Source organism: Rattus norvegicus, chromosome 1 (assembly GCF_021556685.1).
Source record: "Rattus norvegicus strain SHRSP/BbbUtx chromosome 1, alternate assembly SHRSP_T2T, whole genome shotgun sequence".
Taxonomy (NCBI): Eukaryota; Metazoa; Chordata; class Mammalia; order Rodentia; family Muridae; genus Rattus; species Rattus norvegicus.
The window spans coordinates 56046200-56073595 of NC_141534.1; the positions used below are offsets into that span (position 1 = coordinate 56046200).

The window sequence follows — 27396 nt, forward strand, 5'->3', positions numbered from 1 at the left end:
GGGCATGAGTGGCCAATGAACGATACTAGCCCCCCCTCTCTAGGATTTAGCCACGCCCTTCATTCGTTACTGTGAGGATTTTCAGAACAGAGGTTGTGGCAGTTTCAGCATCAAATACCTGTGAGTATGAAGGGAGCCCAGGGAATTTGAAACCGCCCCTATCTGCTCTCAGGAATGTGGGAAAAATAAGAGAATTGGGATTGGCTTGGTAGCACTCTTTCGTGAGTCTTATCTTGAGTTCCCTTGGGATGGAGCCCAATTAGGTCTGCTTCTTTTCGGAATCTTAGGGAAGTTGACCTGTTTACTCCTCACTGTCTTTATGGCTCCTTTCTCCAATTGCCACTTGGGTCCTCTTTGACCTCTCATTTGCTGCATTAGCACCTCAAGGTCTCCTGACTTGGTACCTCCCTCAGCTATGCTGAACAGCCACAGACTACATACTGAGCAGGATTTGGGAGTACAGCTACTAACACCAAAAATTATGTAACCCTACGCGTTCCCTTCTTAGAGCACACAGTAGAAAAAATAGACCGATAAAGTGAACAAAAATATAAACACTATGCCTGATAATGGCTGCCAAGCAGAGAGTCTGAACATTACATGATCTAAACTCAGCCCCACCCTAAAGTTAGAGTCCTTGTCTGGGCTGCAGGGACAGAAAGCTCCTGTTCAACAGAGGAGACTGAGGGCTTAGAAGACAGAGGTCTCTGTGGAAAGTGATATGTGACCAGCCAGGGCTTGTGGTATACTGGAAAGAAGGTAGAGACTGAGGGAATGGGAGCTCAAGCCCCACCATCCTAGCCAACATATAAAGACTATGCTGTGACCTTAACCAGAGAGAAGACGATCTGTTCTGCCTCTTAAAGGTGAGTTTGTAGCAGGTTTTCTTCCTGACCAGAGACGTGAGATGACTGCATGAGAGCTCCTTATAAGAGAAGGCTTGACTTCCCAGTAGAAGACAAGGAACTCTGTGGGCATGCTCCAAGGGAAAGTGGTGAGAACCACAATCAGCATTTTTGATCTTTGCAAATTTGCCTAAGTGGACATTGAAAGAAGAAACCTTTGTTCCAGCAACAAGTGTTAAGTTTCCTGGGGACCGCACAGCTCTGTTTTGTTTCAAGGCCCAACTTAGCTATCCAGAAGCTTCACCCTGGGACTGTACCTTAGCACCCAACTCAGGACCACTTTATCTCACCTTGAGAAATAAATCTTAAGATCTAATGCTTAGTCCCATCTACCCCAAGATAGAACTGAGCTTACAGCAGTGAATTTCAGGCTCCAGGACACACCAAGAACGCACACTGTAATATTTTTGGGCTGCCTGCAGAACTGAGCAGAGGTTTCTGTGGGCTTGAGATTGGAAGTCTTGGGTCCAAGAATTGGCTCCAGTTCTCCTCAGTTTGTAGGTAGCTGATTCCTTTAGGTGTTCTGTGGTTTCTCCCTGCACCCTGTAAGTGTCTGTTGCTCTATGGTTCCCTTCATAAGACCCCAAAGACATTACAACAGAGCCCACCTTTCAGGCTTCCTTGAATCGATGACCTTGAAGGCACTGTCTTTAAGTGTCACCTGCTCAGTGTCAGGGACTTCATCCTTCACCATATGAATTGGGGTATATCTTATCCAACCTAAGGCACTCAAGAGAGACTCATATGGTCAGGGCAAACCTGACAGAAATTTCTCACAGAGCCCCATTCTAATTGGACCAGACTTTGTAAATGTGTCCCAGGTCTTTTTGGCACTGCTATCCAGCATTGTTCTCATGGTCTAACTTTGTCATTTATGGGGAGAAACTGCACAAAAGGCATCACATGAGAAAGGAAGAACAAGGCAGTCAACTTGTAGATGGAATCCTATTATAAATGGCAGAGACCCTAAGGAATCTGCTAAAGTTTAGCATTGAACAATTAGTTATACCAGAACAATGAATATGAGCTCTGTCAACAGAAATAAAGCATTTCTATATCCTAGCAGTAAACAAAACAATAGTTGGGAAAAATTCTATGTCGTACACCATCTTTAATAAAAATCAAAAATATTTTCAAATTACTTTGAGGAAGCACATACTAAACTTTTAACTATAGCTTCTATTATTGTTTGAAATCTAGGAAGTAAGTAAATTTCATCAAAATATTACAGAAATTTTCATACTCAACAGAATACATTTAGAAATTAACAGTGTATAACTCAGAGGTTTTCAAACTCATATCGTGGGTTCTCTTTACCAATCAGAGTTTAGAAGTGCAGATAATGCTGTCTCCAGGTAGTCACACATACTCTGTGAGAAGATTTAGAGAGTTAATTCTCTAACAGGAGGGTCCGCATCCCAATCTGGAGACAGAATTCCCTTCAAGAGGGTCTAAATCACCTGCAGATATGAGTAGCCCCCTCAGAGGAAGGACTGAAGCTCCTGCAGGCGAGAATGACAAAAATGAGAGGATCCATAGGAGGAGGGACTTAATTTCTTCTCTGATGAGACTGCAGCACCAGCAGGAATTTGACTCTGTAGTCTGAGAGATTATTTTCATCATGATGTTCTGAGTTCCCTGAATCCACAGCTGGAATACTGAGCCACCATCAAGAACACTGAACCTGGACCAGTTGTCTTAAGGGCATTAAATACGAATTTCACTTCTTTGGCTTATAAAACCCCACCATGCTCTAGCTTCCTTCCAACATCCACCCTTCATTCCCCACCATCTCAGCTTCTCAATAAATCCTTCCTCTCCTTGATTTTCCAAACCACGTATGTCTTATGATCACCTACACACACACGCACACACACACACACACACACACACACACACACACACACACACACACACACACACACCTGGCTTTGAAGGGATCAGATTTTGATTTTTAAGGCTGAACTGTTTCTATGGCTTTCTCTGGAAACTCTGCTTCCCAGGTACTTTCCATGGTACCTTCCTGACCAAAGGTTAAAGAGTCCAGAGTGTAAAGCTTGCATCCCTGGTAGTCCTCAGGTCTGGAGCTGATGGGCTCAGAGCCATGGGGTGTGTGTGGGTAGCCGGCCAGGCCTTGCTGAGGCTGACTTGTCTTGTCTCTGCAGTATGTGAAGGAGTCTTCACAACCTGACAGTTGACTTTCTCCTTGCTGAGGCTGTTTCTACCATTTCTTGCACTCTGTCCATTCATGGTGTTTCAAAGTGAGCAGGTAAGTGCTGTGTTGATGCATTTTTTGGATCCTTGGTTGCAGGTTAAAGAAGAAAAGATAGTTGAACTAGAAACAGAAAATGCTGTTCTGTCCCTGAGATTGGCAGAGATAACGAAGTAATGTTTTGCTCTGACCAATGAGCCACAGGTGAGTGTTTGCTTTGCGTAGGCTACTGTGGTTGCAAAAAGGTGGAAAGGACTGCGGCTTTCCTTAGATGGTTGGTTTCTTCCACTGAGGTGCACACTTAGTGTGTCATCCAGAAGTGGAACAGAGATTAATCCTAAATTTTTCATCCCCGTGCTCAGAAGTATTTAAGGAATAATTCATTAATGATACGTCCAACAGTTGGTGGTTCTTGAGAGTGGGGTTGTACAATTTGTGCATCATGAATTCATTCATATAAGTTTTAATAAATCTATAGATATAGTAGTCACCTTCAACACCCAATGACTTGGTCTAAATAAGTGCAAACCCAGGTATTCAGAAATGGTGTCTCAGACACCCCCACAGCATGCCACACTCCAGGATAGGGATGCTGCACAGTTCAGATGCAGACATTTCCAGTGTGGCTGGTTGTTCAGTATGTCCTTCGTCTTCTCACGGGCTCTTCTTGGGTGGCAGAACCTGCAGTGACACTCCTTTGAGTTATTTTCTTTCGATTTTTCTTTTGAAGTTTAGTGATCTTTTTTCAGGTCCCTAATCTTGCATGAATTGGATCCCCTGCAGACACATAGTCTTGTCTTAAACTGGTACGACTGTGTGTGTGTCTCTCTCTCTCTGTGTGTGTGTGTGTGTGTGTGTGTGTCTATGTGTCTGTGTGTTTTTCTGTGTGTGTGTCTCTCTCTCTCTCTCTCTGTGTGTGTGTGTGTGTGTGTGTGTGTGTGTGTTTAGAACCACAGATTTCATGATCCTACCCCATAGCTGATCCACTCAGAATACATGGAAGAGGTAGGAGCATGAAATAAAAATAAAGAAAAACCAGGGTGGAAGGCAGGGCCTTGGGAGCAGAGCATGAGAGGAGGAAGAATGCAGAGTGCATGGAAGCAGAGTGTGAAAGTACAGCAGCAGGCATGAAGGCCTTGCAAGTGCTTAGGGTGTGGGGATCAGGTGTGTTAGGAGCTCAGGGAGAAGTTGAATGTGATGAGCTTTCAGGTTTAACTACTGTCTGATCTCTGCAGTGCCATCCCTAGAAAAGTGACCCTTGCTGTTGATGATGTAAGCAGTCCCTAGTGCCTTAGTCACATCACAGACACATTGACTGTCAGAACCCAGTGTGCTGGCCCCTACACTGGGAAGCCCTCAGGGGTGTAAGGAGCATGCACTGGTTTTCTTTGTGCCATACTCACCCTGAGTGAGGAAATGTTTCTGCACTTCTGCTGTTACCAGAGATAATAAACATGGGTGACATTCCTGATAGCCTGTCTGTATGACGATTTTGCTTCAGCAGTGTTAGCTCTCTGGCTTAAAAGATCCAATCTAACAAGTGATAAGATTTCACCCAGTAGGGAAATATGAAAGCAGTTAACTGAAATACATACTTGGCAATTCTGAATTTGAAACAGGCCTCAACCTGACTCTGTTCCTCCTTACCCTCCTCAGATACCTTAGTTTTGTCTACATGCATTCCTGGTGGCAGCTTTGAGGACCCAATTCTGACTTGTGACTGGACATGGGTCATGTTCATGGGCTGGGGAAGTACCAGATGACCATTCTGTGGCCCCTGTATCCATGTAGTTAATGGAGTTCCACAGACCATGACAATAACTCAGGATACAGAACCCATTGCAACAGATGCTCAGCTGAAAACATGGAACTCAAGACTATAAAGACAGCTAACATGCAACATGATGCTAATCTTTCTAAGCTCCTCAATGTTTCACCAAATACCTATAAAGATCGAGTACCCTAGCACACACTGAGAAGTGTGGAGAGAAAGAATTCCATGCCTATGGTCCTCTGCTTATGAGAAATAGATTTCAGGACAGTAAATAGTTTTTGAGGGTAAGTTTCTCTTTTATAAACACCAGTCTCTCTCTCTTATATACTAGTTTAAAATTATTTATTTTTATTTCATTTGCATTGGTGTTTTACCTGCATGTGCATCTGTGAGTGGCTGTCAGATATCCTAGGAAGTGTGTTGTGTTGGGCAATTCCATTTAAAACAGTCAGAACAAAGAGGAAATGCAACATGAACAGTAGCAATCAGGTCCCTCTCCTTAGGTCCCTGTGGATGTAGCTGCTCTTGGTGCCTACAGCGTCTTCTTTGTGAATGCATGCCATGCTCTGAACTATAGCTGTGATGGCTTGTGTCCTATGGCTACTAGAGTACCAGCATCTCGCCTTGTTTCCAAAATACCTGCATCCACCCCTGTCTCCAGGCAAGCATTCTGAGCAAGAAACAATAGCCACATGTAAAGAATGTGGGATTTGTCAGTACACAAAGAATATAGTTTCCTTATCAAAGCTTCATTAGAAAGAGTGTAGTGTGAAGGAGAGAGATGCCATAGACTAGGACTCCAGTTACACAGTAGTCTCCATGTGGCTTTGTCAGACACAACTAGGAAGGGTGTTGGTGACCTGTGCAGACTTGGAAAAATATTTATCATGCTTCCCTATGATGAAAGCCAAGAAGAAAACTGGGACAGATGAGAGCTGCTTAGCTCAGGCTGACCTCTCTTCAGTGGGAAGACCAGAGTTATGTGTGGCTTCTATCTCTGTGTCTCAGGAGGAAAGTGAGGTCAGGTGTTCTTGTGCCTGCTGTTTTCACTGCTTTTAACAAGAAGGCTTCTTCCTTGAAAATGGTATGCTTGAGGGTAGCAAGGTCTGTCCCTGTCATCATTTGATTATGGATGTCCCCAAAAGGCCTTGTGCTGGAAGCTCATGTAAGAACCATTAGGACTAACCAGCTGTGACTGTGGACTATATATGCCCATAATCCTAGAACTGTGGGACAGTGTGATACCAGCCTATTCTTGTAGCTGACAGTCAGCCTGGCTGAGATGACAGACTTGTGTTTCAGTGAGTGGCTTGACTTGAACTTGTAAGGGAGAGAGTGATGAAAAAAGGACTTAATCTTTTCATTTTGTCTCTTCATGCTCACACAAGACACACACACACACAAACACACATACATGAACACACACTCATGACATATACATGCATACAGACACATATGTGCACACACAAATGCACACATGTGCACACACACATGCCCACACACATGCACATACTCACAAAACACACATGGAACACACACACACATACATACATGCATTCACACAACTCAGATGCCCACACACACGGGTGCACACACACATTCACATACACATATACCACACCATACACATCATGCCATACCACACAGAGGCACACACACAAATAAACACATGGAAATCACACACACACACACACACAAGTGCACACGCACACAAAGACACACATATATAGATACAAACACACACAACCTACATTATACTACACATATCATAAACACACAAGCACACAGACACACACACAGGTGGTGCCTACTGCAAGATGGTTATGTCATGTCTAGAGGGAGCCTGTGTAGCAAAACCTGGTGGCTATGAAAAGATCCAAACTCTTCCCAAACCCCTCTCACTTCTCATCATGCCATGGGATCTTTCTCTCTAGCACACACTCCAACCATGATATCATATGGTACTATGACCAAAGCTGAGCCAGTGAGGTCACCCCAGCTTTCAATAACAAAACTGTCCCAAACAAACCTCTTCATGCATAAGCCAGCTTCAGTCATTTTGTTCTTGCAACAGAAAGTGGACTTGCTCAGGCACCCTTAAACAACACTCATTTCACAGTGTGACTACTGTCATGGGGTTATGTTTTAAGAGTGCTTGTGAGAGGAGGACCAGGCTGCAGCTGTAGAGGTGAACTGAGATGGCTTTAGCTTTGAAAGACCCCCAAACTTGGGGAGACTCTCTCCAGTCACAGGTTGAGGTGCCCCCAAGAAACGCGAGTAGCCGGTCTTGATGTAACAGCAAGAGGTAGCGTTTATTAACGAGATCCCGGACTGACACCTATCTCACACAGGAGACAGAGGAATCGGCCCCGAGCCTCTTCAGGCAGGGGTTTATATAGGAGAAGCCAGGGGGTTTCGCGTGGTTATCAGCAAGGGAAATGGGTACAAGGTCTCATCTGCAAGCAGTACGTGCGGGCTGGGGTGTTCTCAATATAGGAGAATGTCTTTATCTGTAGAGCAGGGAGTCATCCGTCCGGATGGCCCCCTTCCTGGAACAATCCCTCGACCTTGTTTATAGGCTTGGCCGGGCACATCTCAGGCCAGCTCTGTCCTGCCCCCTTATCTGCTGTTCTTTTGCAGTTTTTATGAAGTTTTTATTTTAACTCTTCAGCTTCAGTTTAGTATATTCCAGAAGAGAGAAGTTGGTTTGTGCAGGAATATCTTCAGATTGGAGAGGCTCAGTGTTTGATGCTGGGAAATGGTAGTAATAACTCTATCACTTATCAGTTATTGTACATGTCAGAAAGTCTGCAGAAATAGTTATTTTGGTCACGTTTTGAATATATTTGGCTGTAATTTAATGTAGACATCACAAAATGAATTTAGAAAGCTGCTGACTGCTAATATTGGTAGTTATGGATTTAACTTCAAGTGTCAGGACACATGTTTTGGTATAGCCACTCTCCCATGTCATAAGATTTAGAATACCTGCTCTCTCTGGTCATGAAGGTTAGTTAATAGCTCCTCTTCAAGGTCATAAGAGCAAAGCTGGCCATTGTCTCATGTCACAAAAGTCAGTGTGTCCAACAGGGTATCATGAATCTGTTTGATGTCTCTGAAGGATTTATTTTCTTTTAGAGTTAGGTATTTTATTTTGTGTATATGCATGGTCCACATATATGTGGGTATGTGCACTGTATGTATTAGGCAGTGTCCCCAAAGTCATAAGAGGGTCAGATACCTGAGACCAGGAGTTGCAGATGGCTGTGAGCTGCCTATGGGTCCTGCAATACACGTGCAGGTCCTCTGCAAGGGCAGCCAGTGCTCTCAAACCCTGAACCATCTCTCTAGTTTCTGCTCTGTAGGTTTTCTCGTGTCCTGTTGATTACTGTCTGCTCCACTAGCCTGTTCCACAGGAATCAGTCTTATGATTGTGTAGCATCACAACACGAAAAACAGTTTAATCTCTGACTGGATGCCCTGACAGATTTTTAGAAAGAATACAAATTGACAGTACTTGTTTTTGAATATTAACAGTACTTCTGGAACTAAACTCAGATCGTCAGTAAGTTCCTTTCACCTCTGATCCATCTCACCAACGAACACAGTATATTCTATTCTGTTCTTAGTGCACCATGTATTGCCTCAAGAAGCAGCATTGTTAAGACAAGCAAAAGAAGACTTATAAAATCTTCAGAATTTGAGATTTAAAGTCACCCATAACTGGTGCTACACATCATTAATGGCACCACTTGGGAGAGAGAGGCTCTCTAAACTGTCTAAACTACTCTGGTCTACATGTTAAATATTAAGATAGCCACATTTTGTGGTGTGACCCTGCCTGAAAATAACCAACAAAAACCCAAACACACACACAGACCTCTACACAGGCACACACAGACACAAACACAGACACAGACAGACTGACAGACACACACACACACACACACACACACACAGAGCAATGTCCAGTTGCTACCTTTCTCATTCCTCAAGTGGGCTTTCAGTGTAACTATTTTAATCTCACCTACCTCAGTCCTTCCAGTCTGTAGGCTTCTGTTAAACCCTCAGGAATTGGCAACTGACATCAGGCCGGTTTCTGCTTGCTGGTGGGGAAATTGGGTGTTGTTGTTTTGTTATTCTGTACTCCCTTAGCCAACCACCCCAGGCCCTGAGAAGTTTCCATTTACCTCCTTCAGAGGACTCCTTCAGAGTTTTTAAGTCATACTTAACAAAGTAAGAAACCATTTGTTTTGATTGCAGCATTTAGGGTTGTGTTGAATAGGTACCAGCAGAATGTATGCTGTTTATAAGTAGGTCTGTGGGTTAGGACTAGGTGAAATTTTATCTGCTGAGTGAGTGAGTGTTTGCTCAATGTCCTTGCCCCTTTTGGCTTCTGTGGTATTTTTATTCCTGAAGACTAAAGGGTTTGAGTTTGCGTGGGATCCTTCTGTGATTTCCGTGTCCAGCACCTCTGGACTTATCCTATAAGTATTACCAGATTAAAAGGGCTGTTGAGGGGTTGGGGATTTAGCTCAGTGGTAGAGTGCTTGCCTAGGAAGCGCAAGGCCCTGGGTTCTGTCCCCAGCTCCGGGGAAAAAAGAACCAAAAAAAAAAAAAAAAAAAAAAAGGGGCTGTTGATTTTCCATGGAGATGCTTGTTTACATTTTTACTTAATCCACAACTTATGTGAAAGAGGAGGGAGAGCAGCTTGCTGGCTCTGCAGCAACACACATTGACCCAGAGTGAAGGTTCTCTCTGTTACTGATTCGAATTCCTGAATCACCATGACATTTTGAATGAGCTATCCTCCACTGTCTAGGGCATTTGAGTACTCCTTTCCCAGTTGGTGAATCTGTTTGGGAAGATTCAGGAGGTGTGCCCTTGCTGGAGAAAGAATGTCATCTGGGCTGGACTTGAGGTTACTGTGATTTTCGTGACTCCCAGTGCACCTTCTGCTTTGTACTTGTGATTCTAGATGTGAGCCCTCAGTTTCCTGCTCCTTCCACCATGCCTTGTTTTTTTGGTTTTTGTTTGTTTGTTTGTTTGTTTTTTATTAACTTGAGTATTTCTTATTTACATTTTGAGTGTTATTCCCTTTCCCGGTTTCCAGGCAAACATCCCCCTAATCCCCCCCTTCTTTATGGGTGTTCCCCTCCCCCTCCCCCCCATTGCCGCCCTCCCCCCAACAATCACGTTCACTGGGGGTTCAGTCTTGGCAGGAGCAAGGGCTTCCCCTACTACTGGTGCTCTTACTAGGATATTCATTGCTACCTATGAGGTCAGAGCCATTCTCACTGGTGTGAGGTGAAATCTCAGGGTTGTTTTGATTTGCATTTCCCTTATGACTAAAGATGTTGAACATTTCTTTAGGTGTTTCTCAGCCATTCGGCATTCCTCAACTGTGAATTCTTTGTTTAGCTCTGAACCCCATTTTTTAATAGGGTTATTTGTCTCCCTGCGGTCTAACTTCTTGAGTTCTTTATATATTTTGGATATAAGGCCTCTATCTGTTGTAGGATTGGTAAAGATCTTTTCCCAATCTGTTGGTTGCCGTTTTGTCCTAACCACAGTGTCCTTTGCCTTACAGAAGCTTTGCAGTTTTATGAGATCCCATTTGTCGATTCTTGATCTTAGAGCATAAGCCATTGGTGTTTTGTTCAGGAAATTTTTTCCAGTGCCCATGTGTTCCAGATGTTTCCCTAGTTTTTCTTCTATTAGTTTGAGTGTGTCTGGTTTGATGTGGAGGTCCTTTATCCACTTGGACTTAAGCTTTGTACAGGGTGATAAGCATGGATCGATCTGCATTCTTCTACATGTTGCCCTCCAGTTGAACCAGCACCATTTGCTGAAAATGCTATCTTTGTTCCATTGGATGGTTTTGGCTCCTTTGTCAAAAATCAAGTGACCATAGGTGTGTGGGTTCATTTCTGGGTCTTCAATTCTATTCCATTGGTCTATCTGTCTGTCTCTGTACCAATACCATGCAGTTTTTTTCACTATTGCTCTGTAATACTGCTTGAGTTCAGGGATAGTGATTCCCCCTGAAGTCCTTTTATTGTTGAGGATACTTTAGCCATCCTGGGTTTTTTGTTATTCCAGATGAACTTGCAAATTGTTCTGTCTAACTCTTTGAAGAATTGGATTGCTGTTTTGATGGGGATTGCATTGAATCTGTAGATGTTTTGGTAAAATGGCCATTTTTACTATATTAATCCTGCCAATCCATGAGCATGGGAGATCTTTCCATCTTCTGAGGTCTTCTTCAATTTCTTTCTTCAGTGTCTTGAAGTTCTTATTGTACAAATCTTTTACTTGCTTTGTTAAAGTCACACCGAGGTACTTTATATTATTTGGGTCTATTATGAAGGGTGTCGTTTCCCTAATTTCTTTCTCGGCTTGTTTCTCTTTTGTGTAGAAGAAGGCTACTGATTTATTTGAGTTAATTTTATATCCAGCCACTTTGCTGAAGTTGTTTATCAGCTTTAGTAGTTCTCTGGTGGAACTATTGGGATCACTTAAATATACTATCATATCATCTGCAAATAGTGATATTTTGACTTCTTCTTTTCCGATCTGTATCCCCTTGACCTCCTTTTGTTGTCTGATTTCTCTGGCCAGAACTTCAAGAACTATATTGAATAAGTAGGGAGACAGTGGGCAGCCTTGTCTAGTCACTGATTTTAGTGGAATTGCTTCAAGTTTCTCTTCATTTAGTATAATGTTAGCAACTGGTTTGCTGTATATGGCTTTTACTATGTTTAGGTATGGGCCTTGAATTCCTATTCTTTCCAGGACTTTTATCATGAAGGGGTGTTGTATTTTGTCAAATGCTTTCTCAGCATCTAATGAAATGATCATGTGGTTTTGTTCTTTCAGTTTGTTTATATAATGGATCACGTTGATGGTTCTCCATATATTAAACCATCCCTGCATGCCTGGGATGAAGCCTACTTGATCATGATGGATGATTGTTTTGATGTGCTCTTGGATTCGGTTTGCCAGAATTTTATTGAGTATTTTTGTGTCGATATTCATAAGGGAAATTGGTCTGAAGTTCTCTTTCTTTGTTGGGTCTTTGTGTGGTTTAGGTATAAGAGTAATTGTGGCTTCATAGAAGGAATTCAGTAGTGCTCCATCTGTTTCAATTTTGTGGAATAGTTTGGATAATATTGCTATGAGGTCTTCTATGAAGGTCTGATAGAATTCTGCACTAAACCTGTCTGGACATGGGCTCTTTTTGGTTGGGAGACCTTTAATGACTGCTTCTATTTCCTTAGGAGTTATGGGATTGGTTAACTGGTTTATCTGTTACTGATTTAACTTCGGTACCTGGTATCTGTCTAGGAAATTGTCCATTTCCTGCAGATTTTCAAGTTTTGTTGAATATAGGCTTTTATAGTAAGATCTGATGATTTTTTGAATTTCCTCTGAATCTGTAGTTATGTCTCCCTTTTCATTTCTGATTTTGTTAATTTGGACACACTCTGTGTGTCCTCTCGTTAGTCTGGTTAAGGGTTTATCTATCTTGTTGATTTTCTCAAAGAACCAACTTTTGGTTCTGTTGTTTCTTTCTATGGTCCTTTTTGTTTCTACTTGGTTGATTTCAGCTCTGAGTTTGATTATTTCCTGCCTTCTACTCCTCCTGGGTGTATTTGTTTCTTTTGGCTGTAGAGCGTTTAGGTGTGCTGTCAAGCTGCTGACATATGCTCTTTACTGTTTCTTTCTGCAGGCACTCAATGCTATGAGTTTTCCTCTTAGCACAGCTTACATTGTGTCCCATAAGTTTGGGTATGTTGTACCTTCATCTTCATTAAATTCTAAAAAGTTTTTAATTTCTTTCTTTATTTCTTCCTTGACCAGATTATCATTGAGTAGAGCATTGTTCAATTTCCACGTATATGTGGGCATTCTTCCCTTATTGTTATTGAAGACCAGTTTTAGGCCGTGGTGGTCTGATAGCATGCATGGGATTATCTCTATCTTTCTGTACATGTTGAGGACCGTGTTTTGACCAATTATATGGTCAGTTTTGGAGAAAGTACCATGAGGAGGTGAGAAGAAGGTATATCCTTTTGCTTTAGGATAGAATGTTCTATAAATATCTGTTAAGTCCATTTGGCTCATGACTTCTCTTAGTCTGTCTACGTCTCTGTTTAATTTCTGTTTCCATGATCTGTCCATTGATGAGAGTGGGGTGTTGAAATCTCCTACTATTATTGGGTGAGGTGCAATGTGTGTTTTGAGCTTTAGTGAGGTTTCTTTTACGTATGTAGGTGCCCTTGTATTTGGGGCATAGATATTTGGGATTGAGAGTTCATCTTGGTGGATTTTTCCTTTGATGAATATGAAGTGTCCTTCCTTATCTTTTTTGATGACTTTTAGTTGAAAATTGATTTTATTTGATATTAGAATGGCTACTCCAGCTTGCTTCTTCCGACCATTTGCTTGGAAATTTGTTTTCCAGCCTTTCACTCTGAGGTAGTGTCTGTCTTTGTCTCTGAGGTGTGTTTCCTGTAGGCAGCAGAATGCAGGGTCCTCATTGCGTATCCAGTTTGTTAATCTATGTCTTTTTATTGGGGAGTTGAGGCCATTGATGTTGCGAGATATTAAGGAATAGTGATTATTGCTTCCTGTAATATTCATATTTGGATATGCGGTTATGTTTGTGTGCTTTTCTTCTCTTTGTTTTGTTGCCAAGACGATTAGTTTCTTGCTTCTTCTAGGGTATAGCTTGCCTCCTTATGTTGGGCTTTACCATTCATTATCCTTTGTAGTGCTGGATTTGTAGAAAGATATTGTGTAAATTTGGTTTTGTCATGGAATATCTTGGTTTCTCCATCTATGTTAATTGAGAGTTTTGCAGGATACAGTAACCTGGGCTGGCATTTGTGTTCTCTTAGGGTCTGTATGACATCTGTCCAGGATCTTCTGGCTTTCATAGTTTCCGGCGAAAAGTCTGGTGTGATTCTGATAGGTCTGCCTTTATATGTCCACCATGCCTTGTAGTCATGGAACTTAACCTCTGGTAACAAGTGGTCTCTGTAATAGGATCACTAACTCCCTACTTCTTTTATAGTTTGCTGTGCTCATGGCATTTCTGTCACAGAAATACAAATGTAACTAATGCAGATGGTGATGTAATGGAGTGGACTCTTGCTGTGTGACACCTGATCCTGCCAGGTTGTGCTTGTTTGGTTCTTGTTTAGGGGAATATGGAAAACTTTGGAACTTTGACCTAGAAGTTGTTGAATGGTCTAAGAAGAGCTTAATGGTCTATACTGGCAGGAGCTTGGAATGCTCAGGAGTGCCAAGAACTATTCAGACTGGGGAAGCCCAGAACAAGGGGATTCGGAAGGGAACAATGTTTACGACTGGCTAATGATATTTCCTGTGATGCTCTTACAGAAATATGGGTTCCTTCTTCCCACACCCTAACACCTTACCTGAGGCTAAATTTAAAAGTAATAAACAAAATTATTTGGTGCAGATTTGAAGAGAGCCTTGTATAACCACTGTCATGTTGTTCTTAGCAATTACTCTTAACAGGTCTATAATGAATCAAAGCAAAGGAGGCAAAAAAGAAATAAAAAATTATAGTTTGGAGTGAAAAGGACACTGGGAAGATTAATATTATAATGAATGCCCATGCCAGAAGAGAGCCTGAAATTTCTTAGAAGAATAGCACCTTAATAAGAGGCCATCTCTCCTCAAGGAACGACATCACTAAACTAAGCTTCTATTCTGTAATCAGGAGTAACTGATTTAGGGTTTTACTGCTGTGAACAGACACCATGAACAGAGGTACTCTTAAAGAACACATTTGTGTCTGGCTTACAGATTCAGTGGTTTACTTTACTGTCATCAAGGTGGGAGCATGGCAGCATCTAGGCAGACATGGTGCAGGAGGACCTGAGAGTTCTACATCTTCATCTGAAGACCTCTAGGAGAAAACTGATTTCCAGGCAGCTCAGACAAGAAACGTAAAGGTCACAGCCACAGTGACACATGTATTTCATCAAGGCCACACTTAGTCCACACCTCCAAATAGTCCCACTCCCTGGCCTTACTGTTTTCAAATCGCCACAGGAACATTAGACATTTTCAGTTCCTGGAATCACCTTTGATCAGAAGCTGCGGCTGCTGTGGTTCATGGGGCCCAGGTCTTTCCAGAATCAGGCATCTTCTCATGTATTCTCATTGGTCACTGGAAGTAAAGAAGCTCAGCAAAGGACTGCTGTGTGGGCTGAGACAGCTGAGAAAGTCTGCTTGGGAAGGTGTGTCAATTTTTGTCTCTACATAGAGACAGGATAGGGGTTACCTGACCTTCCCTGGCCAGTTTCCATTTGGGACCCCTGGACTGTAATCATTGTCTGGTAGGCAAGTGTCATTTGGCATTCAATGTCATGTTGTGCCTATTGTGTACCCAAATTTGATACAAGACTTGAGAATGTAGGCTTGAAAGGTATCCAGTTCCTAATCTGGGGAGGAGAAGAGCAGGCCTGAGAGGAACAGGCTTCATGTGCAGAGGGAGGTCCATCTGTACATGGGTGAGAGAAATTCAGAGAATGTTAATCAAATCTGGCAATCTGGGGGAGGGTGCAAACAATCAATGACAGTAAAGTCAGCTTCAAACTTGGGAGAAGGTTTGTTGCCACTGTTTGCACACCATGCTTCAGAGATGGTGACTCACAGAGAAGCTCTGTCTTGAGTTCATGGCACTGAGCATGTGAGCTGAGCACTTGACATCTCAAGTTCTATATGTTGTCAGGGGCCTTACACAAAGGCCCTTATCTACCTGCCAGCATGTTGCTTTACTAGTAGTAGTCACATGAATTTAAATTTCCTACTTGTTTGTGTTCTTAAATGCTCACCGATTAGTTTTAGCTGAGTTTCCTAGGAGACTTTGCTCTCACATGCTGTAAGTTTTAAAGATATGGTGATTAATATGAATAACTTTTCATAGGTCAATGCAGGGCCCACAGTGACCTCACCTTGCTATCTTGAGCTGTTAACTCCTGGGCAAAGTTTCTCAAGAGTCTCTGCCTCAGAAAGAAATGTGGTACTGTGATTTCATAATCTACCTACATTCCTTGTGTCACCCAATATATCAGCTAGAGTGAGGGGATCCTCCCCTGTTCAGGACAATTTAGATACTGCTTCCCCAGCAGGAATGGAAGGGCCACTTCCTGCCTCTGCAGGGGCAGTCCCTGGTGTTCACTGTAATGTTACTCATCACTTGCACCTTGAATCAGTTGTTCCACTGGAGCACGAAGCCTCCACTTTATTCTGGGAGATGACAAGGTGTCTCCAGCTAGGGACAGTGGTCCAAACATGAGTTTAAATGAGGGCAGTGAGGGTGGTGTACACACATTGTGGGTTTCATATTGAGTGCTACTGAAGTTCATGTACTTCCTACTAGATTCATCTGTGAGTGACATGTGATCTTTGTATTAAACTTTACCTTCAGGTTCAAGATTTCATGGTAGACCAAGGCCCTACTTTCTTTTTAAGATATCCTAGGAAGTGGATATAAAAGAGAAAATATAGTTCAGAAAACGGACCTAGGCGTACAGCACTTGCTTACATGTGCAAGTCCCTGTGCTCAACTCCAAGACCACACAATATGCCTTATAGATAGATGATGTAGGCCCTTAAGTTCTTCTGACAGCCCACATGTGGACGAGGTATACACAGGCCATAACCTGTCTTCTCAACTCTTGCATGATTATAGGGTCATATGAGACCTTTCTGACGACCGTGAAATATAAGGCTACTCCTATGTCCCATATGTCATTCTTTGGACTATTATGAAGTTTGCCTAGGCAGAGTTCAAAGGCAGCAAAGTGTAACCACCATAGTATTGGTTCAGCATTTGCCCTAGTTCAACTTGTGTACTGAAGCCAAAGTGCATAGCTGTGACTTTTCCATTCCTGTCCAACAAAACATCATCTGTTTTCAGGCACATTCACGCCCAGAGAAGGCTGTACTGTGGCTGTACTGGGCCTGTCTGCTATTCACAGGCATACTCAGCCATGCCACCCAGCACATCCCAAGCTCTATTTGGAGTGCTTTGGTACCACAGGAGACTTGTGTTGGTGGACACACTGACAAACGAAGTACCTAGACCCTACCAAGCTCCTGTCCACACTTGACTCATGACCAGAGCCAGCAGTATGAGCAGCTGGGTAAAAATGGAGACATTTGCACTTTCGTCCTTTTTTTTAATACAACAAAATGTTTAATGAGCAAATTCGTATTAGCAAATATGAAACTGCCACAAGGAGGAGCAGGACTGAGACCACTGGTTGAAGGTCAGGAAGACTAAAACGAACCAACTACTTAAGAAACCAGGGTGGAGAATGATGAGGACCAGAAGCCAGAGGACAGGAACTGTGGCCCTAAAAAAGGAGAGGGTAGGGTACTGAGGGCCAGACAACCAAATTCAAAGTAGTTTTGCCATAAAATACAAATATGCTATGTTCCTAGCATGCTGGCGGGGGGGTACTTTCTTCCTTGGTAGCACTTGTGAACCCCAGGACCAGGTGACAAGCTTGAGGCCAGGCAAGGAAAGAGGATCAGAGTGACCTTACCTGAGCTTGAGGGATAAAAACCTCAGAGAGGGGAGGGACTACCCTTGGCTCAGACTCTTCAGGGACATATGTGATGAGGGGAAGCTAAGGAAAGGCAAGGAGGACACACCCCCTTGGTACCAGGTGGTGTGTGTGTGTGTGTGTGTGTGTGTGTGTGTGTGTGTGTGTGTGTGTGTGTGTGTTTGCACATGCTCATGTGCATGTGTGCCTATATATGCACCTGCATGTGTGCCTGTGTGTGTGTCAGGGGGGCATGTCTTGACACCAGTCCTGCCCCATGCTGGTCATTCACAGTTGGCACAGTCCCCACTTAACACTAGGGTTTTTGTTCCCAAACTTTTTCTAATAGAAGCTAACATACCTCTTGGTCAGGGATAGTTAACGCACTTCATAAGAATGGGGAACACTGATCTTTTGGGATTGAAACCTGAGCTAGCTTGGGGGTCCTCCTCCTCCCATGGTTCCCAGTCTGTTTGTTATCACATTGTCCAGACAATAGAACGCTCAGCTCTGCCTGTGCCCCAGTGTGAGTCATTGCATCAACTGACATCCTGACTGGTTGTCCAAACTCCACGTTCTGGCTGAGCTCAGGACCCACAGGAGAAGGCCTAGATGAGGAGGTTCTGCCCTACCCAGCCAGGTAGACTTGAGCTCCACACTGACGAATGTTAGAAGGGATCCAGATGTGGCTCTCACACAATGCTGGCACAACTACCAAGAATCTGAGCTCAGCAGTGACATTCAAGTCTCCTCTTGCCCAAGTAAATGGACATCAAATACTTCTTTGGACCTTGGGCAGTAAAGGAATCATGAGGGCTCCATGGGTAGATAACGTACCATATACCTTCCCAGAGCCCATGAACTGCACCTGCTTACTGGCCCCTGAACCTGCTTGACTAAGGTGAGGAGAGGAGACCCCAAACAGCCCTATACCACTGCCCCAGGAACACTATCATGCCAGGTGGAGGTAGCCCCCACAGCCTGAGGAATGGGGTAAGGATTCTTTCCCATTGCATCCACTGGTGTTTTGTTTGCAAGGTTTGGGTGGAAGTGAGACATACTGCAAGGGAGGCCTTTGTGTTGCTTACTGTACTTAAAAGCAAGACATGGGAAAAGGACCTACAGAGTTTTGATCTAAGACATCCTGCAGTAGCCAGCTCTGGGTCCTTGGAGCTTAGGCAGGCTTTACAGTCATAGAGCTCCCTCTACTGCCCAAGTTTCACCATGACAACTCTTGCAGATAAGACAGGAGCCCAAGCTGCTTCAGGGCTAACATAGACACTTGTTTCTCTCAGACACGTTTGCACCTGAGAATCTTAGGAGCTTAGTTTCAGTGAAGGAAGAATAGGGCCCACCACATGCCCTAAGCTAATGACAGAACTGGCTGCCTATCTTCTAAAAGTGGGCAGGCAAAAAGACCTTTATAGTGTGCATCAGGGTTGAGGGCCAAAAACTGCCTTGCCCAGACATGGCCAAAGGCTGCTGGTTCTGGAATGTTACCAAAAAACCTTAAAGGCTGGCTGGCACAGACAGGGCTGCTGTATGGCTCTTGCCTACACTACAATATCTGGCAGGGGTGGATCTTTGCCAGGCTAGCACAGAATGAACTTCATGCCATTGAGAGGAGCTAACCAGTGTGCAGTCTCAGGTTTCGCTGGGTGATCTAGTCATGAGCTGTCTGTATGACTGAGCAGACAGGCATTGTCCAGGCTGAGGACATACTGGTCACCTCTGTGGTTGTTCTCTTCCTCTTCAACCTGCAGAAAGATACAGCAACATGGTGGTAGTCCTCACCATGACTGTTGGTGCTTTCTATGCTCTTACAATCCCAGGGCTCCAGGTCTACCCAGACTGTTCTAATTCTGGCATAGACAATCTGTCCTGGGTGTGATAGGTCATCCTGTTGGTTCTCTGTCTTAGCTCTCATGGCACACTGCCCTCTATATTGCCCCATGCTGTTTCCTCCAACCTTTCCAGCATGCAACAGCTCCATGTCCTGCCCCACCTACTTTATGATCCCTGATAATTTCAGATATTTTAATGTTCTTCCAGGCTGGGCTGTGGCCTCGTGTGGGGCTCACATTCATCCTAGAGGTTCTTGGGAGCCTCCATGCCATGGCGTAGGACCTCTTTTTGTCCACACTGGGTCGAGTGATTCCATCCAGTGTAGTATTCTCTCCCTATTGTTGAATTTTAGCACTTATGTCTTTCAGGAATGGCTCTAGATGTGGTCATCGTATACTACCCTGAAAGAACCGCCAGAGTTCCAGGACGGCCACCTTTCACTTAAGCAAACTTGTCCACAGACTGTGTGGGTCCCATCAGCTGAGAGTAGCCTTCACATTGCAGTGATGTGCATATTTCTGCTTTTCAGCCACGATGGACTTTAGGATCTTCCCTGAGGACCCTACACGAACCACAGGTAGGAGATGTGTAAATGGGGCATGTTATTGGTTCAATTCTTCAGTGTGGTGCCTTAAGCTGACAGACTTTTGGGAGGGCATGTGCTTCTCTATTACATGAGTTAGTTCCATTGTTGGCCTGGATTCTGCTGTGACTGCCTCTTATGCTCTCTCCTCCCACTCTTTAACTGTTCCTAACTCTCAGTGAGTCCAGCATCGTGCTGGCTGGTCAATCAGCCTTCATGCCAGTCTAGATTCAGTCCAGAAACACAGAGCCCACACTGTCCTCTACCGGGGTTTCACAGGGCTGCTGGTTTAGTTTCCCCAGTGCCCTATGGTGGTACAAACTCAAGTTTCTTAGGTCCCTAGGGGTCTGGTAAAAACCCTTTAGTACAAGATAGAGGTAAAGAAGGGTAGAAATAAAGTCTTGCAGTTCTTCATGTACACCTCTCCAAGGCTCTACACTCTTCTGGTCCTGGTGTGCCACTCAGCAAGCCCTCCCACTAAGGCTCTGTGCCTGAAGCAGAGGACCACTGCTAAACCAGTGTTCCCAAGGAATTGGCTGTACCTGCAGCGTGACCTGTAGAGGATTCTCCACAACCCTGAGGACCCAATTTGAAAATCTTAGTTGGGCAGTGTGTGGGAGCCATCCAGGCTATATGGAGACCTTACCCAGAATTTGACCTCAAGCCCTGCACCCTGATTAGCTTGACCCACACTCCTGCAAAGGTCTCTGGGTGGCTGCTGAGATGAGTTGGAGGAGGATGAGGAAGAAAAGACAGGTAAATCAGGGCCAAGACAGGAGCACTGCCCGTACTCACTGTGGTGGCCCATCGTGTCCTGGGCTCATTCCTGCTGTAACTCTCAAGTAGGAACCACACATCCTTCCTCATGGGACTGTCCGTGATGAGGCCAGCTGAGGATCTGACCTGTCAGCAAGAAAGACAGGAGCTGTATGTGCCACAAACCAGAGCACAGTGTCCCATATAAGGCCATCTCACAAATGATGCCATGTCCTCCCCAGAGTGGCTCCAGTCAGGGTTAGGAGTGGCTCATGTATTCTGAGCTCTCTGCTACTCCTGCAGACACAGGAATGGTGCCTTCTCATGCTCATCTATCCTGAGCCCAGGGATCAGACAGAGGTCATACTCATGGGAATTCAGACTCAGTTCAATCTGCTATCCTGTAGCCCATGAGTCTGGACTCAACTTTAGTGGTCAAGGCCAGTGGTTTTTTCCTGGACAAGACTTTGAGAATGTAGCCACAACACAGTGTTAGTGACACATTGCATGCCCTTGACTGGCCTTCAATGTAGTAGTCCTGAGTGACCATTCCAGCGTGCACCCAGGGATTCAGACTAGCAATGGCCAGATCAGGCTCTTTGCTACTTGGGCCTATAGCTCACCCCCAGTGTAGTTCCATGTGGCCTGGCTGCTGCAGCTCCTCCAGAAGCTACCAGATGTTTTCCCACAGAATCCTGCAGTCCCTGTGGGCTCTTCCACAGACATCTCACACTCTCTCTGAGGGGATTTAGCCTGGATGCCTGCTGTGTGGGAGCTGCCTTGGCTCGTGGAGCAGAGTGAGAGGCAGGGGAGATGTTGTCTGCTGGTCTTATTGTCCTCAGTGTCCAGGGCTTCCGTGCTCTTTGGGTCCAGGTCCAGCTCCAGTGGGTCACTAATGTAAATCCAGCCCATACAAGTTCCACACACCATGGGGTATAGGGTAGACCATGACTGAGGGGGAACCAATAAATCCAAGGACCCTGTGAGGACCAGGTCACCTCTCAGGCATGATGCAAGGCCAGGAGCTCTGTGTGCCCTGACAGAGGGGGATTGGACCCTGACTCCCACGAAATGCTTCTTCAGACCTATTACGTCATCAGCTCTGAGAGCATTAAGAACATATCACACTGCTTGCCTCTGCCATGTAACTCTATCTTCCAGGGCTGCAGGACCTCAGGAATATTAGCGTGTCTTCTATGAACATTAATATTCTGTTAAATCACTTTGATAAATAGTTCTCAGCATGATACCTGTCTCCAGAAGAAGTCATTCAGCAATTCTCATGGGCACGGGGAAGCAAAATCTTCCTACTGCTCCTCCTCTTCCTCCTCCTCTTCCTCCTCCTCTTCCTCCTCCTCCTCCTCCTCCTCCTGCTGCTGCTGCTGCTGCTGCTGCTGCTGCTGCTGCTGCTGCTGCTGCTGCTGTTACTCCTGTTGCTGCTGTAGCTTTGTTGGAAGCATCAGCAAAGCCCATAAGCTCAGCATCCATGGAATGAGGTGGGGTTGGGAATTGCAGACAGGTGCACATACCTGTCCAGATGATGACCTCTTACAGGACATAGGTGTAGGGTTGTGCATGGACACTTAGGCACAGAAGGAGGTATGCATACACATGCAAACACTCCCTCTTACACAGAGGTTAACATGATGTACAGAAAACCAAGTCCATCCTGAATGTGGGGCTCACTTTAGTTGTTACATTCCGATGGTAGAACAGACGTGTGTGAGGACAAGAAGCTCTGTGGTCCCTGGGGCCAGAAGGAAGAGAGTGGCTATGCTGACACAGTTAAAATAAACTCTCACAGTCTATGATAGCCAGGTCACAGGACCCAGGCAGCTGTGTTATTTGTGAGCACCGAGGGCAGCCAGAAGCTAACTATTGAGCACTGACTGGACCAAGCCCAGAAAGGGTCTCTGTTTTTCAGAGTGCTGTGGGCAGTGCAGTGTGTAGCACTTTCCTTTTGAAGACTCTTCTGGGGTTTTGAGTCCCCTGTAGAGGAGCCTCATGTCTGAAGACACTAAGCCTATGAGGAAAGATCCTCATGTGCAGAGTTCATTGAAAGGCCTGAGAGCAGAAAAGCAAAGAAAGAGCAAAATGTGCCACCTCTCCTCACTGTGGTTCAGCTTCTGCCTTTGCAGCTGAGCTCAGGTGCCCTGGAGTCCTCCCTAGCCTGAGTCAGTGGTCTAAAGTTCAAGTCACTGCTTTCTGGTTTGTAGTTTCAAACGCAGCACAGTTTCAGGCAAGAAAAGCTGTGAACACTATCTAGACCTTGCTGTCTACATTTGACGGGGACTGTTGAGCCCCAAAGAAAGCAAGGTCTATAAGGTCAGGTATTACAGGACTGGGCTAGGGCTGGAATCCAAGTTCCCTTCTCCCTCTGCTGTGGGCAGATGGTGAGCCTTGTAATTGGTTCTTACTCTGTACAGGGGTAGAAACAAAGGGTCTTATGGGAGCTATGGCACAGGCCTGCCCAGGAATGGCTTAGAGAGCCTCGCACCAGCCCAATATTTGATATGTCCCCAGCTTTGTCTAACACCTTCAGCTGTGTGCCATTTTCCCTGCCTCCTGTAAAAGACTCTAAATGTTTTCTGACAAAAGGCAATCAAGGAGGAGTTTCACAAAGACAGGTGGGGATCTGTTGGGATGTTAACATGGGCTAACACATTAGAGGGCCAGAGCCACAGGACCGATGCTTGGTGGACATTCTCCTCTGACATCCAACACAGACATCTTTGTACAGAGATCAGGAGAAGTCTTCTCTGAATAACAGTGCAGAACACCTCAGGCTCAGGGAATCAGGACTGACACCCATAGAATGCTGTAGAATGTTTGTGATACAAGGGCTCATCAACCTGGGTCCGTGTGCCTCTAGAGATGAGCACAGAACCGGGCTGTGGCTGGTTATGGTCTCAGACAGGAAGGCGGGAGGGAGCTGGTTCATGCAGTTTTTCTTTCCCTTGGCCAAAAGGAAGGACTGGAAGAAGTCTGTCTATGGAGAGTGAGGCTGGCTGGGAAACTGTATGCCGTTCTCCATTCTCACCCTGCTGGGGGCTTGGGGCTGTTGTCCAGTTAACCTCTCCACCATTCCAGTCTGCTTCTCTCCATTTAATCCATGCATCTCTGTCCCTGGGCTAGGTGACCTGGATGCAGAAGTCCTACCTGTAGCTGCCATCCAGGGCATAAGTCCCTCAGTGAGTGAATTCCAGATGGTTCTGTCTAAAGCAGCATCGAGCAGGGTAAGAACCGTGGTACATGGAAGAGGATACTGCATCCAAACGCATTTCATATAGAATCAACCCTCATGCTCAGAGACCTGATCAGTCCTATTTACCACTTTCATCATTTTTGTTATTCACTGTACTGTGAAGTGTGAATTTTTATTATATTTAACTTCGGCAAAGGGAGATAAAGAGTTTAGCACTGGAAACTCCCTAGGGACTGGCTGGAAAGGACGCCTTGACACACATGTGTGCTTCTGGGAAAAAGCTCTTTCATAGGATGCCTCCATGAGTTCCAGGATGTGTGGAGGGCTCTGTGCCCTATCCAGGGTTGACCTCAATATATTAATGGGAGCTGAGGCTTCTCTCTAATAGAACAGTGCCACCCTCCTTGGAGCTGTCTGTGATTGTATATGCTTAGCTCTAGAGTATCATTATTAGGAGACTTTGCCTTGTTAAATAGGGGTGTCACATTGGCATGGGCTTTCAGACCCTTTTCCTATCCACATGCAAGCCAATCTTCCCCAAGCAGCCTTCAGATGACGATGTGGAACTCTCACTCTCTCTGGCACCATGAATACCTGGTTGCTGCCATGCTCCCAGCTTGATGATACTGGACTGAGTCTCTGAACCTGCAATCCTGTGTTCATTAATGTTGTCCTTATAAGAGCTGCATTGGTTGTGTGTGCCTCTTCTCAACAGTAAACACTTAACTGAGACAGTGTTCATGTTCCCTTCTTCAGGTTCCAGGCTTTAGCAGCTTCAAAGATGAGCTGCATTCTCTTGGGACTATGGGACCAGAAGCCCCAGGCTGTCTGCTTGATCTGAGAGTGCTAGGACATCCTGCTCCTAAGGGAATTGTTACTGCTCCATTGCAATACTGTGAATAGCATCAGCAGGCTCCTGCTCTGTTACCCCCTGAACACAATGCTGTCTTCTCCAGGAGTGGATCCAACAGCTCTCAGAACCTCCCCAGGAACTGGGTGTTTCCCAAGGATTACCTGCACTTGGTTGCAAACCCCTATCCTGTGTTCTGAAAACTTTTCAAAGCCCATTCACCTGATACTGGTGCTTTCAGGACAGTATTCCCAAGTGTCATTTCCTACCCTGAGAGTTCACTCTCATGAGGCAACACCTGCCCTTGACAGATGATTTTCCCAAGGGGCATTGTATGTGCAGGTGAATTGTGTGTGCCAACTCTTGTCAGATCAGCACATGATGGCAGCAAGGCCCCATTTGCTCTTCGTTTTGAACTCATGATCCTGGCACTGTCTTGTTGTTATTTAGGTCCCTGTCAGTCCCTAATTGAATTTTAGCATGGGAACCCAGGGCAGTTGTCTTCAAAGATATTCCTAGTATGAACCACATCTTCACCTCACCAGACATAAAGCACAACAAACACCAGGCAGGCAGAGAACCCTCAGGGGCTGGAGCTGGCATTTTCAAACACTCTGACTTGACCTTGGCCAGCACAGATTCAGAGGGCAGCCGCTATGTAGGAAGATCTCCTTCCTCCTCTCGGAGTTTAGAACATGTAGATTTAGGCTAAGGTGCTGGCACACATATGAGCAGAGGCAGCAGCATGGGCTTGTTCAATGTCAAAGCCTACCTGCCACCCCTGTATCACATGTCAGAGCAGCCCATCTCATGAGAAGTCTAGAGGTGATGATATCCTGAGTGAATAGTCCGTGTTCTGCTGCCAGTTTCTTTGCTCCCACATGGCCAACTGGGAGAAGGGATTGAAAAAGGGAAGGTGATGAAGCCCTGCAAATATATACTTGGTGCCACCAAAGACCATGGGCTCTGACTGGCGAGATCTTTCAGTTAGATTTTAAAAAATGCCTCCTCAAGATAGGTAGTAGGTACTCTCAGGAAGGTGGACCATGGTGTGGTACAATGGGGCAGGATCCATGAGGCTGGTGCTGTGGGCCAGGGACATTGGGGCAGGTAAAACTGAGTAGGAACCCTGGGCCAGGTACAACAGGGCAGGGACCCTGGATCATTTACAACAGAGCAGGGACCCTGGGGCAGGTGCAGTGTAGCAGGGACTCTGGGGGTGGTGCAATGGGGCAGGAGTCCTGGGGAAGGGATCTTGTAGTTGTGACCCTGTGGAATGTGCAACCGGCAGGGACCCTGCTGGAGGTTCACTGAGGCATGCAGCCAAGGTGGAATGTTCGGAAAGTTGTCTGTTTGCTTCATGCAGCTGCTGTCTGAAGTAGAGAACACTGCCAACTGCCCCAGAAGGGATCTTGGGAGGGCCTTGCAAGAATGCCAGAGCTCCTAACTGAGGAGTTACACGTTCCACAGATGGGCCTTTATTGAGTTGAGCAGATTCTAAGAGAGCTGTCTTGAATGACCAGCCAAAAAAGCGGGAATGAATAACAGGCATATTGCATCAGCCATGTACAAGGTGTTTTGCTCAGAAGAGTAGGACAGGAAGAAACTGATTAAGTCAATTCACTTGTCTGTCTGTCTGTCTGTCTATCCATCTGTCTGTCTATCCATCTGACTCTCCTTCCATCCATCCATCCATCCATCCATCCATCCATCCATCCATCCATCCATCCATCTCTCTGAGGGAAGTCAGCTTTTATGTGTAAGAAGAAGGTCACAGAAGCACTCCCATTTGGCAACAATGAGGTTTGTAGGGAGTGAGATAGATGGGTTATTTGTATGTTTGTTTGTTTGTTTGTTTAATGCAGGTGGTGGGATAGAATGACAGTTGTGAGCAGTTCCCATTGGCATCAACTGTACCACAGACCCAGTCTCAGTGTGACACAGAAGACGACTACCTGGAAAGTATGTCCTCTCTCTAAGGGGACAGTATAATACAATACTCTGGACTGCAGGTCAGACAAGGCCTGTGTTTAGGAGACTTGTGGACAGATGAATGTCTGTGAGTCTGGACTTAGACTCTGTGGAGGCCTCAGGTCACCTGACTGTCCTGAAGCTTCCCACTGTGATTTATTTCCCTCCTACAGAGTCAGCCACCTGAGCAACTGCATTTCCTGGTTATCCCCTAATCCACTTACACTGTGTAGAGTGTCCAGTCTTAGGGAGGGCCTGGGAATCTGAGAGACACCACTGAGCCCTCTGGGCCTGGCTGACTCAACTTGAGGCTACTCTGTGTGTCTTCATTTTGCTCACCCACCAAAGACCTCAAAAGTCAGCAGTAAAGTTGCTGAGAGGCCAGGAGCCTCCATATTGACCCAAGAGCAATTGTCCTCTTTTACAGGTTCATCCACAGAGCACGTAATTCTGATTGGTGCAACAGTCTGGAAGAGTGAAAGACGTCATCTCCCAAGGGCAAGTGCTGTGCTAGTGGACACTGAGGAGCTGCAGGGATCAGACCCCTCCCCATCCTTCTCCAGCCTCTCTTGTTCTTCCTTGAGATGTTTCCTGCAGACCTGAAAGATCCATGCAGTCCATGACATGGGTTTCAATTTAATCTCAGGACATTTTATTCATTGCCCAAAAACTAAGACCAGATAAAATTCATTCATTCATTCA

The 27396-nt window shown here is 45.1% G+C and overlaps 1 long non-coding RNA gene across 3 annotated transcripts; it reads left to right on the forward strand.

The window, feature by feature from the left end:
* Smok2al2 (sperm motility kinase 2A like 2) lies at window positions 1-27396 on the forward strand. 3 transcript variants are annotated; one of them, XR_015645804.1, is made up of 6 exons: window positions 1-120; window positions 3217-3321; window positions 19698-19906; window positions 23804-23904; window positions 26589-26685; window positions 27122-27396. It is a non-coding gene; the product is annotated as a sperm motility kinase 2A like 2 (long non-coding RNA). The 3 variants fall into 3 exon arrangements; XR_015645816.1 differs by having other exon boundaries at window positions 40-120; window positions 19859-19906; XR_015645808.1 differs by lacking the exon at window positions 27122-27396 and having other exon boundaries at window positions 40-120; window positions 24630-26685.